Raw genomic sequence first — 11,534 nt, 5'->3', positions numbered from 1 at the left:
GTCGTTGTTACCCTTAAAGAATCACTTTGCTCATCAAGGAAATTTTTGATTTTCATGAAATTTCTTTCTACTAAGCACCCATAAAATTCATGTGTCCTTTGAGAAAATTAACCAAGATTACTCCTTTGAGATAACCCCAAGCCAGTCACCGTAACTGTCTGTGTTAACCTTTCTGCTTATATAGATAATAGACCGATAGATAGATATACATTTAATAATGCCCTCTAAAGCCTCAATTTTGGTTGGACCTTTCCTTTTTAAGGCATCCAAACAAAGCCAAAAGAAAGTGTGTTACTGAGAAAATTTGTCTACAGACATCCACTAATTAGCATGACATGTTAAACCCATTGCATTTGGAATAAATCTTTGCATAAACTACTGGTACCCTAGTAATAATAGGTGTTTGTTTTTTAAACTTACTCTTGAAATGTTATTCCTTTCATAAGTGGTAAATTTCACAATACAGAATAACAATGCAATGATAGGGGAGATGAAGCCCACCATAAGGGGATGAAGTCCATGCACCATAGGGAAATGCAAGAGCTAATGGATGAGATAACACAACTAAAATACAAGATCATAAACTGCAAAAAACAGACTAAAGGAGGAAGATAATCATACCAGTGATTTCAAGGACAGTCAGGCAGACTGCAATAAAAGGGAAAGACAGTCAAACACGATAATCAAAGAGGCAGAAGAAAACCAGAGATCAATGACAGATGCTATGAATAGGAACATTATTTGAATAATTGATCTAGAGAACAAGACACAACGAAGAAGTCAACAGCTAAATTAGTGAGGGAATTTCTGGAAGCACACTTCCCACCTTAATGAAAGAAAATCAGACACTCATACAGGAAGCAGAGAGGACACCAATAAGACTAAATCCCAGGAGGAACTCAGCAAGGAATATAATAGTTAAATTATGCAACTTCGAGGAAAAAGATAAAAGTTTAAGAGCAGCAAGAGAAAAAAAGGTGTTCACATACAATGGTATTCAGGTAAGAATATGCTCAGACCTATCAGCAGAAACTGTGAAGAGTAGGAGAGAGTGGGTAACATCTTCTGAAAGCTGAAAGGAAAAAACAACAGGCCAGCAATCCTTTACCCTGCCAAACTATCTATCAAGATAGATGTCAAGGTCACAGTGTTCTAGGACAAGGAAAATCTATCAATCTATCAATATTATACACCACATTGAGATGAAAATGTATATGAATCACAAGACAATGTCAATAGATACACAAAAAACATTTGACATCTAATACCCATCTAATCTAATCTAACATCTAATACTCAAGAAGATTGAAATGGAAGGAAAATTCCTAAAATTAATACAAGCTATCTGTGAAAAGTCAACAGCAAACATCATAGTCAATGGAGAAAAGATGAAAAGAATCCCTCTCAAAAAGGGGAACAGACAAGGAAGACCTTTGTCCCCACTTCTGTTCAAAATCATACTGGCGGGCCTAGCTAACAACATAAGACAGTGGAATGCAGTAAAGTTATCCAACTGGGAGAGGTGGAAGTGAAACTACCACTATTTGCAGATGACATGATTCTGTACATTGAAAATCCCAAAAGCCCCACAACAGAAGTACGGAAAGTGAGAGGAATATGTAATAATGGCAGGATGTCAGATCAACAAACAGAAATCTATTGCTTTGCTATATATATCGGGCATGAACATTGAAGAGGATATCAAGAATGTAGTACCTACACAATAATCAAGAACACATAGAAATATCTAGGGATATACCTAACCAAAACAAACCCCAAAAGATTTATACAAGGAAAACTACAGAACCCTAGGACAGAAAACCAAAAGCAACCTCTACAAATGGAAGAATATCCCATGCTCCAGGATTGGAAGACTCAATAAAGTAAAAATGTCAACCTTACCCAAGGCACTAGATAAATTTAATGCTATCCTGATTCAAATACCAACCGCCTTCTTCAAAAAGTTGGAAAAACTGACCACCAATTTCGTATGAAGAGGAAAGAAGCCCCAAATCAGTAGAAAACTCCTCAAGAAGAAGGAAAAAGTTGGAAGGCTCATTTTACCTTACTTTAACACCTACTACACAGCCACAGTGGCCAAAACAGCATGGCACTGGTATCATGATTTATACTCAAACAACGAAATAGAACCGAAAACCCAGAAATAAAAGCATCATCATATAGGCAACTGATATTTGACAAGGACCCCAAAAGTATCAAGTGGGAGGCAGATGTCCTCTTTAACAAGTGGTCCTAGAAGCAATGGATATCCACACCTGTAGAAAAATGAAACAAGATGCGTATCTCACACCTTGCAGAACAACAAACTCCAGGTGAATCACAGACCTAGAAGTAAAACCCCAAACTATCAAGACCATCAACAAAGGAATCAGGACAAACCTAAGGACCTTGGCTTGGGGAATACATAGCCTAACTGCAATAGGGAAGGATATACAAACAGATGAACCTGAAATCCATAAGAGGGCTATACTAAGAAAAAAACACCTGGGTGCATTGAGCTCCTTCACCAAGAGGGTAGCAAAAGAACCCCAAAACTGCAAGAGGAATTTGAGCAATGACACAACAGACAAAGGGCTTATTATGAAAATCTAGAATACCCTCCTAGCCTGCAAAAAGAGGAAAATAGTTAGTCCCCTGAGGAATTAGGCAAAAGACCTGAACAGAAGTTGCACTAGGGAAGAGACCTGAATGGTCAATACACATATGAGAAAATGTTCCCAAGCATTTGCCATCAAAGAAATGAAAATTAAAACAATGAGATACCACCGAACACACTTGAGGATAGCCCAAATAAAAAAATCAGAGAGCAACAAATTTTGGAGATGTAGTGAGATAGAAACTCACTTCCACTGCTGGTGGTCATGTAGATATGTACAGCGTCTGTGGAAAGTGATCTGGTGATATTTCAAGCAAATGGAAATTGAGCTACCTTATGACCCACAGTATCCCTCTCCTGGGCATATACCCAGAAGAGGTAAGATATAAAGCATGACCAGGTATCTGCATTCCAATGTCTATTGCAGTGCAATTCACAATCTCAAAGAATTGGAAACAACCTTAATTTCCATTGATCGACAAGTGGATAAGTAAACTCTCTCTCTCTCACACACACAATGGAGTACTACACATCACTAAAAATCACTGAAGCACTTCATTTCGTGGGAAGAGTTGGAGGAAATTATGTTCAGAGAAATCAGCCAATCACAAAAGGAAAAATACAGCATGAGTCCCCTGAGATAAGTATAATCAGCACAGTAGGTATAGAAAAAAAGAATTAACTTCCAAAGACACAACCTAATGAACCTTTCCCAGCAGATCATTCTCTTTTTGATGCTGTAGTCAATGAATCTATATTTCTTGTTTATTCTAATATCAAAATATTTCTTTATCTCTACTTTCAGAAGTGAGTCTAGTCTTCCAAAATATTGAGATCAGGTCAATCTAGTAGTTTTTAAAAAAGGGAGCCTTATCCTTTTCACTCTTTCCCATTGTAACATTAAAATTAAGCTTTAAAGGTTTTTTGTAGATTAAATTTTAATTATGTAGTTTATCATAAATAAAGCATAATAAAAACATTAATTTTAAAATCTACAAGTCCCATTCTCTATACTATCTTCAGGATTAACCACTGTATAAAATTGATTTTTATCCTTTTTCCTATCCATTTACAAACATCAATGTGGGAAAAACAGGATATGATACAGGTTTTACCAATTGAAAATCAGACAGTAACAGTTTCCTGTTGCTTCAAGAACTACTTACAAACTCATGGTACAATAGTTCATTGCAAGAATTTCTACAGAGTGCATTGCCTTTTTCTACTTTCACTTAACACCCTCCAAGGCTGGGCTGCCAACCTCCATCTATAGCTCTGTGTATAAAATGTATATGATAAATTAGTTCTGGACTGATACTTTATATAGCTTCAAAATACCATAGTTTTCTATATCTAAATAACTGCTTTTGAAAGCATATCAACCACTCACATTAAACCATAGTTAGTATGTGCGCTACCACAATTACTACAGCCCATTGCCAAGCCCAATCACTTGAAATTTTGCAGGCTATTAACTCACCTCATTCTACTTCACAAAGTTAAGTCTTTACAGAAGTGCTTCAGACCTCTAACACACACTGTACCATATGAAGCACTACAGATAGAGATCCTCAGGACTGTGCCGATGGGAAGAGAAAAATAGACTGCTCCAGGGGTGCAATCAGAGCAGGTGGTGCTTATAAGAATAGACTGAATAAGAGCAAGATCATGACAGTCCCTAATTATTTTCAGTCATTTTCCAACAGCAAGCATGTAGTAAGCACCCACTTTAAATTAGGTACTGGGGCAGATACAGAGAATGTAAAACATGAACAAGATTGGCCTCCTGCTTTGAATCAGTTTATTGCCTAGAGAGAAAATTTCAATATGTAGATTCATTTGAATGTTTATTCCTAAAAACAACTTATCAAAGGACACACATATTGAATCATTCAAATTATTTTTCAAAAAATCCCCTGCAAAACAGCAATTATGCTAGTTTTCCTGAACTAAAGTAGAAAGCCATAAACTAGTTGACACAGATATGATTTAGAGAGGGGAGACTAACAGAGCACCACATAGCAATGATCAAAGTCAGTGCCATCAAGTCAATTCCAACTCATACATAACAGAAGCCATTTAAAATCTAGAATGATGTTGTACATTATTCCATTGATGTCAATGAAAAATCAGATTCACTAAATACAAACTTAATAAACATTTAAATTAAGGATACATCTATTGCTTGTTGTGTTCTCCAAATGATAATCCATAGGTTGGTTATAAAAAAGTATGGTCCAGAGACAGATATGTAATAATTGTCTTAGGACTCTTGTCCTTATTTTACTAAGCGTGGAATGAATTTGCTGGTGCTTATTGGTTGTTGTGGTAGTTACATAATTTGGTGTCAATATGAGGATTCAGAATGAAGGGGTGAAGTCTAGCCTGTGTATCAAGTCATAGCCAATGAGGCCTCTTTGTGGGAATGACCTTCTACTGAGGATTCTGGGAACTCTGGTATAACTCTTTGGAGGCAGGAGACATTCTCTCTCTGCTCACTTCCTGCGACACATCTTTGTGGAGAAGACACATGGAGAGAGGTTGTTGGAGGCAGCCCTCTGGAGCTGGTAAAGCCATATGGAAACCTCTGCCAGTGCTGAGATGCTTACAACTGAACACCACTGGATCCACGACTTCCTAGCCAGTAGCCTGTGATCTTTCGGCATTCGGCATCATTGTTTCATGAGTCTGAAGAGGACGTTATAGATGGTATCAGACATATGGGCTAATATCAGACTTATGGACTTGATCTGGACTGCGTTCGCATGTTTTCTCAATATTCAACTGCTCTTGTATATAAAGTGCTTGCTTACACACACATATGACTGTCCATGACTTTGTTTATCTAGTCTACCCAGACTAACACCCCTGCATTTCTATATATCTTCAAGCTGACGTGAAATTATGCAACTACCACAGACCACCCCTTGTCAGCTTGACACATTTACACAACTCATTAGCCATACATAATTTTTAAAACAAAGACAATATTAAAATCATATTTGTACCTATCAGGATAAGAATAAAATGCATACAACTCAAAATGTTAGAGCCTCATTTAAACATATTCTATAAGTGAGCAAAACAAAAATATTCGATGTCTAACAATTGCAGTTTTGTGAATACCTACATCATAAATCTATCAACATATTCCCACACCCATGGAAGTTGGTAAGCTAGCCACTTCATGCTTTTATACACCTCATTCTGGTATCCAATTTCTATACTGCCTATTAATATCAACCCATTGCTCTGTGGAGACAAACATGTTCTTTGATGTGAAGAATCATTCCACTTAGAACCTTGTGAATCTGCATTGTTAAGCAAAGTAAATCAAGACAAACATCCATAAAGTAAATAGCAATGTGCACTAATTCACAGGCTCAAATATTTTATCTTTCTCTGGTTGGGTTCTGGTCAATTCAATGTGGGTACAATACTTAGCTTCGTCAGGGTGCTGATTGGCTGCCTCACTTTTCAACTACAGGCCTCTTCACAAATTCTGAAGAACCCTAATCCCCTTGGGCTAGGTCATGCCATGGGCTCAGGTCCCCATAATTCTTTAAATTTAAGACCAGCCAACCCACACTCTTCTCTCTTCTAGTCCCTGTGAAACAGGTCCACCATTGTCAGTGGCCAGACTTAACCCATGTCTCTATGCTGTGTTTCTCTCACTTCTGCTCCACAAGTGGATCCAAGTGGTCACCTAGGGAGCACTCCAGGCTCCCTTTACTATTCTGTTCCAGAGAAGAGAGCTCCTCAATGGCTCCATTTTTTTTCCAGGGTGAGGCAAACCACTAATTCAAAATTCAAGAAGGCAAAATGACTCCTTTATTTTTTTCTGTCAAGTCTATTCAAATGCAAATATCCTGAGCACTCAAGGTACTTGGTAGGGCCTACCTTTTCTAAGGCTTCTTTGCAGGCATTTCCTACCAACCCATTTAACAGATTTAATACCGTGGCTGTGGCTGAAGGCAGTGAGTTTGTAAACTCTCTATGCATACTTCCCAGTAACCATTTCTATAACACATTATATCAATAATGATAGAAGAAGTCAGCAAAATCCTAGTATAGCCAGATCCTAAACACAATTCTTAAATTGTGTTCTAATTCAATCCTTTCTTATCTGAACTATCCCACTGATATGCAACATGGCCTTAGGCCTCTGGCTGCCTTAAGCCATGGCCTGGCTTTCTGTCAACCATTTTGACTAAGCAGCATGGCCTCAGAGAAGTTCAAGGGATGATTTTTCCCCTTATCTCAAAATTTACATTTATCACATTTATTTTTGTGATTTCAGAAAGGAATGACCAAAGAAAACTTCTAGGGATCAAAACCTTCGCGTCCCATGTCCTTTCCAGAAAGCAATCCTGTAAACTACATGGCCATATCTCTGCTTTGACTAGCAAAAGAAGAAAAATTACCATAAGGCAGAGGTCACACAAGCTTCCAATCTCCATCTTCATGATTAGGTTCTCGAGTACCCTATTCCCATGTACCATAATGTATTACACTGGGTTGACTAGAGAAACAAATCCAGTGACACTCATATATGTGAGAAAGAGCTTTACTTTGAGAAGTAATTATATATCAAGAAAGCATCCCAGCCAAGTCTAATTCAAGTCCATAAGTCTGATACTAGTCCAGAAGTCCAACACTACTCCATAAGTCCCTCTTCAGACTCACGCAGCCACATACAATGATGTAGCATACAGGAAGATCACAGGCCGGTGATTGCAAAGTCAGGTGAATCCAATGGTGCTGGCCACATATAATAAGTCTTCAAGAAACCTTTAAGAAAATATTTAAAAGAAAATAGTCAATTTTTAAAATTAAATAATTGAACCGTTACTTGAAAACATGAGGAATATAGGAGAAAAAAATAAAATATCAGATATAAATCCAAATACATAAAATATAAAGTATTGCATGAAATATAAATGGATTAAATTATTCAAAAGATGGAGATTGACAGTCTGCATTTTTCAAAAAATGGAGGTAAGAATATTTAGTACCCTGATTTCATTTTATTTCCCTGAGATTTCAAATCTTTTTTTCCCCATTTTATTGGGGGCTCTTACAACTCTTGTTACAAACCATACGTCAATTGTATCAGACATATTAGTATATATATTCCAGACATTTACTTTCCATTGAGCCCCTGGAATCAGCTCCTCCTTTTTTCCTTCCCTCATTCCCATTCCCCAACCCTCGTGGCTCCCTGATATAGATTGTAGATTGTTGATTATTTTCAAATTTCATCTGACTGCCATCTCCCTTCCCACTGATTTCTGTTGTTCTTCCCCCTGACTACAGGTGTGTGGTTATGTGCTATTCATTGTGTTCAGTGCCCTCTTCTCTCCCCACTTCTTCCCCTCTTCCCCCACCCTTTTGGTGTCACTAGTCCCATTCCTGTTGCTGGGTTCCATGTGTGATGGGTTTTATCTCTTGCCTATGCCTATGTACATGCTCCTGTCTAGTGTAGATTGGGTGGCGGCACTGAGGTGGTGATAGCTGGGGGTGGGGAGGCCTCCAGGAAACAGAGGTATATTGCGTGACCCTTTAGTGCTCTATTGCACCCTGATTGACTCACGTCCTCCGTGCAATCCCTCTGTGGGGGGATGCTCCATTGTCCATAGATTATCCATTGTCCATGGGTCTCTGTTCTAACCCACCTCCATTCTCACCAATGCTAACAGAGCTTTTCAATTGGGAAAGTATTAAAAATACAGCTGCCAAAACTGCCTTCTAATAGAAGATTTAACGTTAAAGCCAAAGATGGAGCGAACTTTTCAGAAATAAAATTTGCTGTGTGACATCACTCAATATTAGAAAAAACAACGGAAAACATCCATTACTTATCAGAACACGGAATGCACAATGTATAAATCCAGGGAAAGTGCAAGATATAAAAAATTAAAAGGATTGCATAGAGATGAGCATCCTAAGCATTAATGACCTCCAAAGAGCTGGTATTGGTCATGTTGAATCAGAAACTCAAATGGTTTGCTATACTGGAAAAGACAAAACCTAAGAGAAATGTCAAGGGAACATTTCAAGTTCTATCAGAAGTATAATGCTGTCAGGGATCAAATAATACTGTATCCATATGCCTATGAAGAAGAAGAACTTAAAGGACTATGACATTTATGCACCAACTACATGACAAAGATATATAAACTGCATATTTTTTACCAGTTCTTGCTGTCTAAAATTGATGAGCTGTGCAATCAAGGTGCATTGATAATTGCTGTTGATTGGAATGGGAAAATAAAGGAAGGAAAATCCAGGTCAATCCCACGGTCATTGAATCCACTCCAGCTCATGGTGGCCCTATAGGACTGAAAAAGAAGTCCCCTTTGAGTTTCTGAGACTTTCAATTTTGATGGATGCATACAGCCTCTTCTTTCTCCCAATGAGCTACAGGTAGAGTTGAGCCATTGACCTTGCAGTTGGCAGGTCAATGCATAGCTTCCTAAACCACCAGAGCTCTTTAAAAGGAGAATCAGCACTCAAAATATGTTACAGGTGAGAGAAGCCAGGTTGTAAATTGCATTATAGAATTTTGTAAGACCAAAAATTTATTCTTTTCGAACATGTTTTCAATAACAAAACAAACAAACAAACAAAAACCCTTACTGCCTTTGAGTCTTTGTGAGTCTATGACTCACAGTGTCCCTGTGGGTCAAGGTACAACTTCCTTGTGAGCTTATGAAACTGTAACTTTTTAGAAATAGAAATCTTCATCTTTTTCCTGTGGAGAGGCTGGCAGTTTTAAACTGCTGACCTTCCAGTTAGCTGCTTAACACATATCCACCATGCCACCAGGGCTCCTTGTAACAATAGAAATGGTGACTCCATCTGTGGAAAGCGATAATGGAGAAGCTTAATACTATCAATCAAAACAAGAAGGTGTTCAATTGCAGAACAAACTATCACTTGTTCATGTGCAAGTTCAGGTTGAAGCTGGAAATAATTAAAAAGAGACCATGAGAGACAAATTATGAAAGAGTATATTTCATCCAAATTTAAAGATTCAACACATTGCGCACTAAAACTGAAGACCAGATAAGTAGTGGGATGAGGGACAGCATTGAGAATAGCATACATGAAGACATTAAGTGATCATTAAAAAGACATGAAGGAAAGAAAGCAAAGACTAAATGGATGTCAGAAGAGACACGGAAACTTGCTCTCAGATGTAGAGGAGCTAAAGTCAAAAGTAGGAATTGGGAGCTCAAGAAGACAAGTGAAATATGTTAATGAAATACACAAAGACCTGGATTTAGAAAACCAAGAAGGAAGAATATGGAAGGAATGACTCAAGCCAAAAGAACTTGAGGGAAAAAAAATTAAGCTTCAATTTGCAATATGAAAGATTATATGGGCAAAATAAAGAAAGATACAATAAATTTCAAGATAGATTAAAGGAATAGAAGAAATAGAAAACAGACCATTAAGAATTAATTGACAAAAAAAAAATTGATTGACATCATTTCAAGAGGTAGACTCTGATTTAGAACTAATGCTGTTGAAGGAAGCAGTCCAAGCGTGCCTCAATCATTACAAAAAGAAAAGGGAAAGTCTCCAGGACTGCTGCAGTACCCATTGAGATAGTCTCACTGATCAAAGCCTATGAAAGGGTGATGGACGTGAACTCCCCCAGCAGTGCTTATGAGGGCAACAAAACCCACTTCACTGCTGCTCCTGGTACTTGTGCAGGAGCGCTTCCTCAGATAAGAGTGAAAACGGGAGTGGTGGATCACATGGTTGCAACAATGGGGCTAGCCTTTAAGAAATGCCACCAAAGAAGGGTGGATTAGTGTATCCCTAGTGACAACTGATAGTACAACATGGCCTATTTTTATGCCATTTAAAATGGTGGTATCCCTAAAACAACACTGAGGATTCCATGACCGTGAAGAGGTGAATGAAGAACATCTGTGACAAGCAGGCATTGAAGCTGATCGCCCGGGCACTGAACCAGAATCTTCCCAACATGGTGACCAGGGTGGAGATGGACAGCCCAAGGTCAGTGGTGGAGAGCGTGGACAGGAAATAGCACATGGGTTCATGGAGGCTGGGCTGAGTGATAATAGGAAAATTACAAGAATGAGGCTGCTTCCTGAGAACTGCATAGTGAAAGCAGAGGGACTAGCTGTCCAGGTTTGGAAAGGTTCCAGCCAAGGAACACTGTCGTTGTCAGAGCCATTGGGTCAGTTCCAACCCATAGCGACCCTAAGCACAACAAAAAGAAACACTGCAGGGTCCTGCGCCATCCTCGCCCTGGTTCCCCTGCCTGAGTGGACGGAGCCATTGTTGCAGTCACTGTGGTAAAAGGCAACACAAGTTAACAGACAAGTGGGGGAAGAAGATGTGGTATTTGGAAAAGTTGGCATGTTGAATACAACCTCTAGAATTTTAAGCTCTGGGTCAGTCCTGAGATCATTCATTGTTTTGTTTGTCACATTGTCAAACAAAAAAATGTTTTCTACCATTTAAACATGTATACATTAGAAAACAATTTTATGTAAAGAGTTCAGGTAGACTGTTTTTAAAAATAATACCACATCAAACACAGGAGATTCACTTTCTCACTCTCACTGCCATTGAGTGAATTCTGACTCACCTGGAAATGAGCAATTGCAGGAATATATGGAATTTGAACAAAAACAAATGAAATAATGTCTTGTCTTCTTCAAGTTCATATGGCTCAGAAGTGATTCGTTTTCTGACTTCACCTGGTAAGCTTTCAGTTAATATGTGTAGAAATATGGCAAAATACTATGTGAAATTTTAAAGGAATGGTATATAATTTGTTATATTCTGATAAAGTAAATGAGTTACTTTAGCTCTTGAAGGCCCCAAAACGAAACTTCATTTTCATCTTTCATTCAAATTATTTCAATAAAATTTA

The sequence above is a fragment of the Echinops telfairi genome, unplaced genomic scaffold (assembly GCF_000313985.2).
Source record: "Echinops telfairi isolate 266 unplaced genomic scaffold, ASM31398v2 ScPeMD7_41;HRSCAF=154, whole genome shotgun sequence".
NCBI lineage: Eukaryota > Metazoa > Chordata > Mammalia > Afrosoricida > Tenrecidae > Echinops > Echinops telfairi.
Note: the sequence above shows the minus strand (reverse complement) of the source record.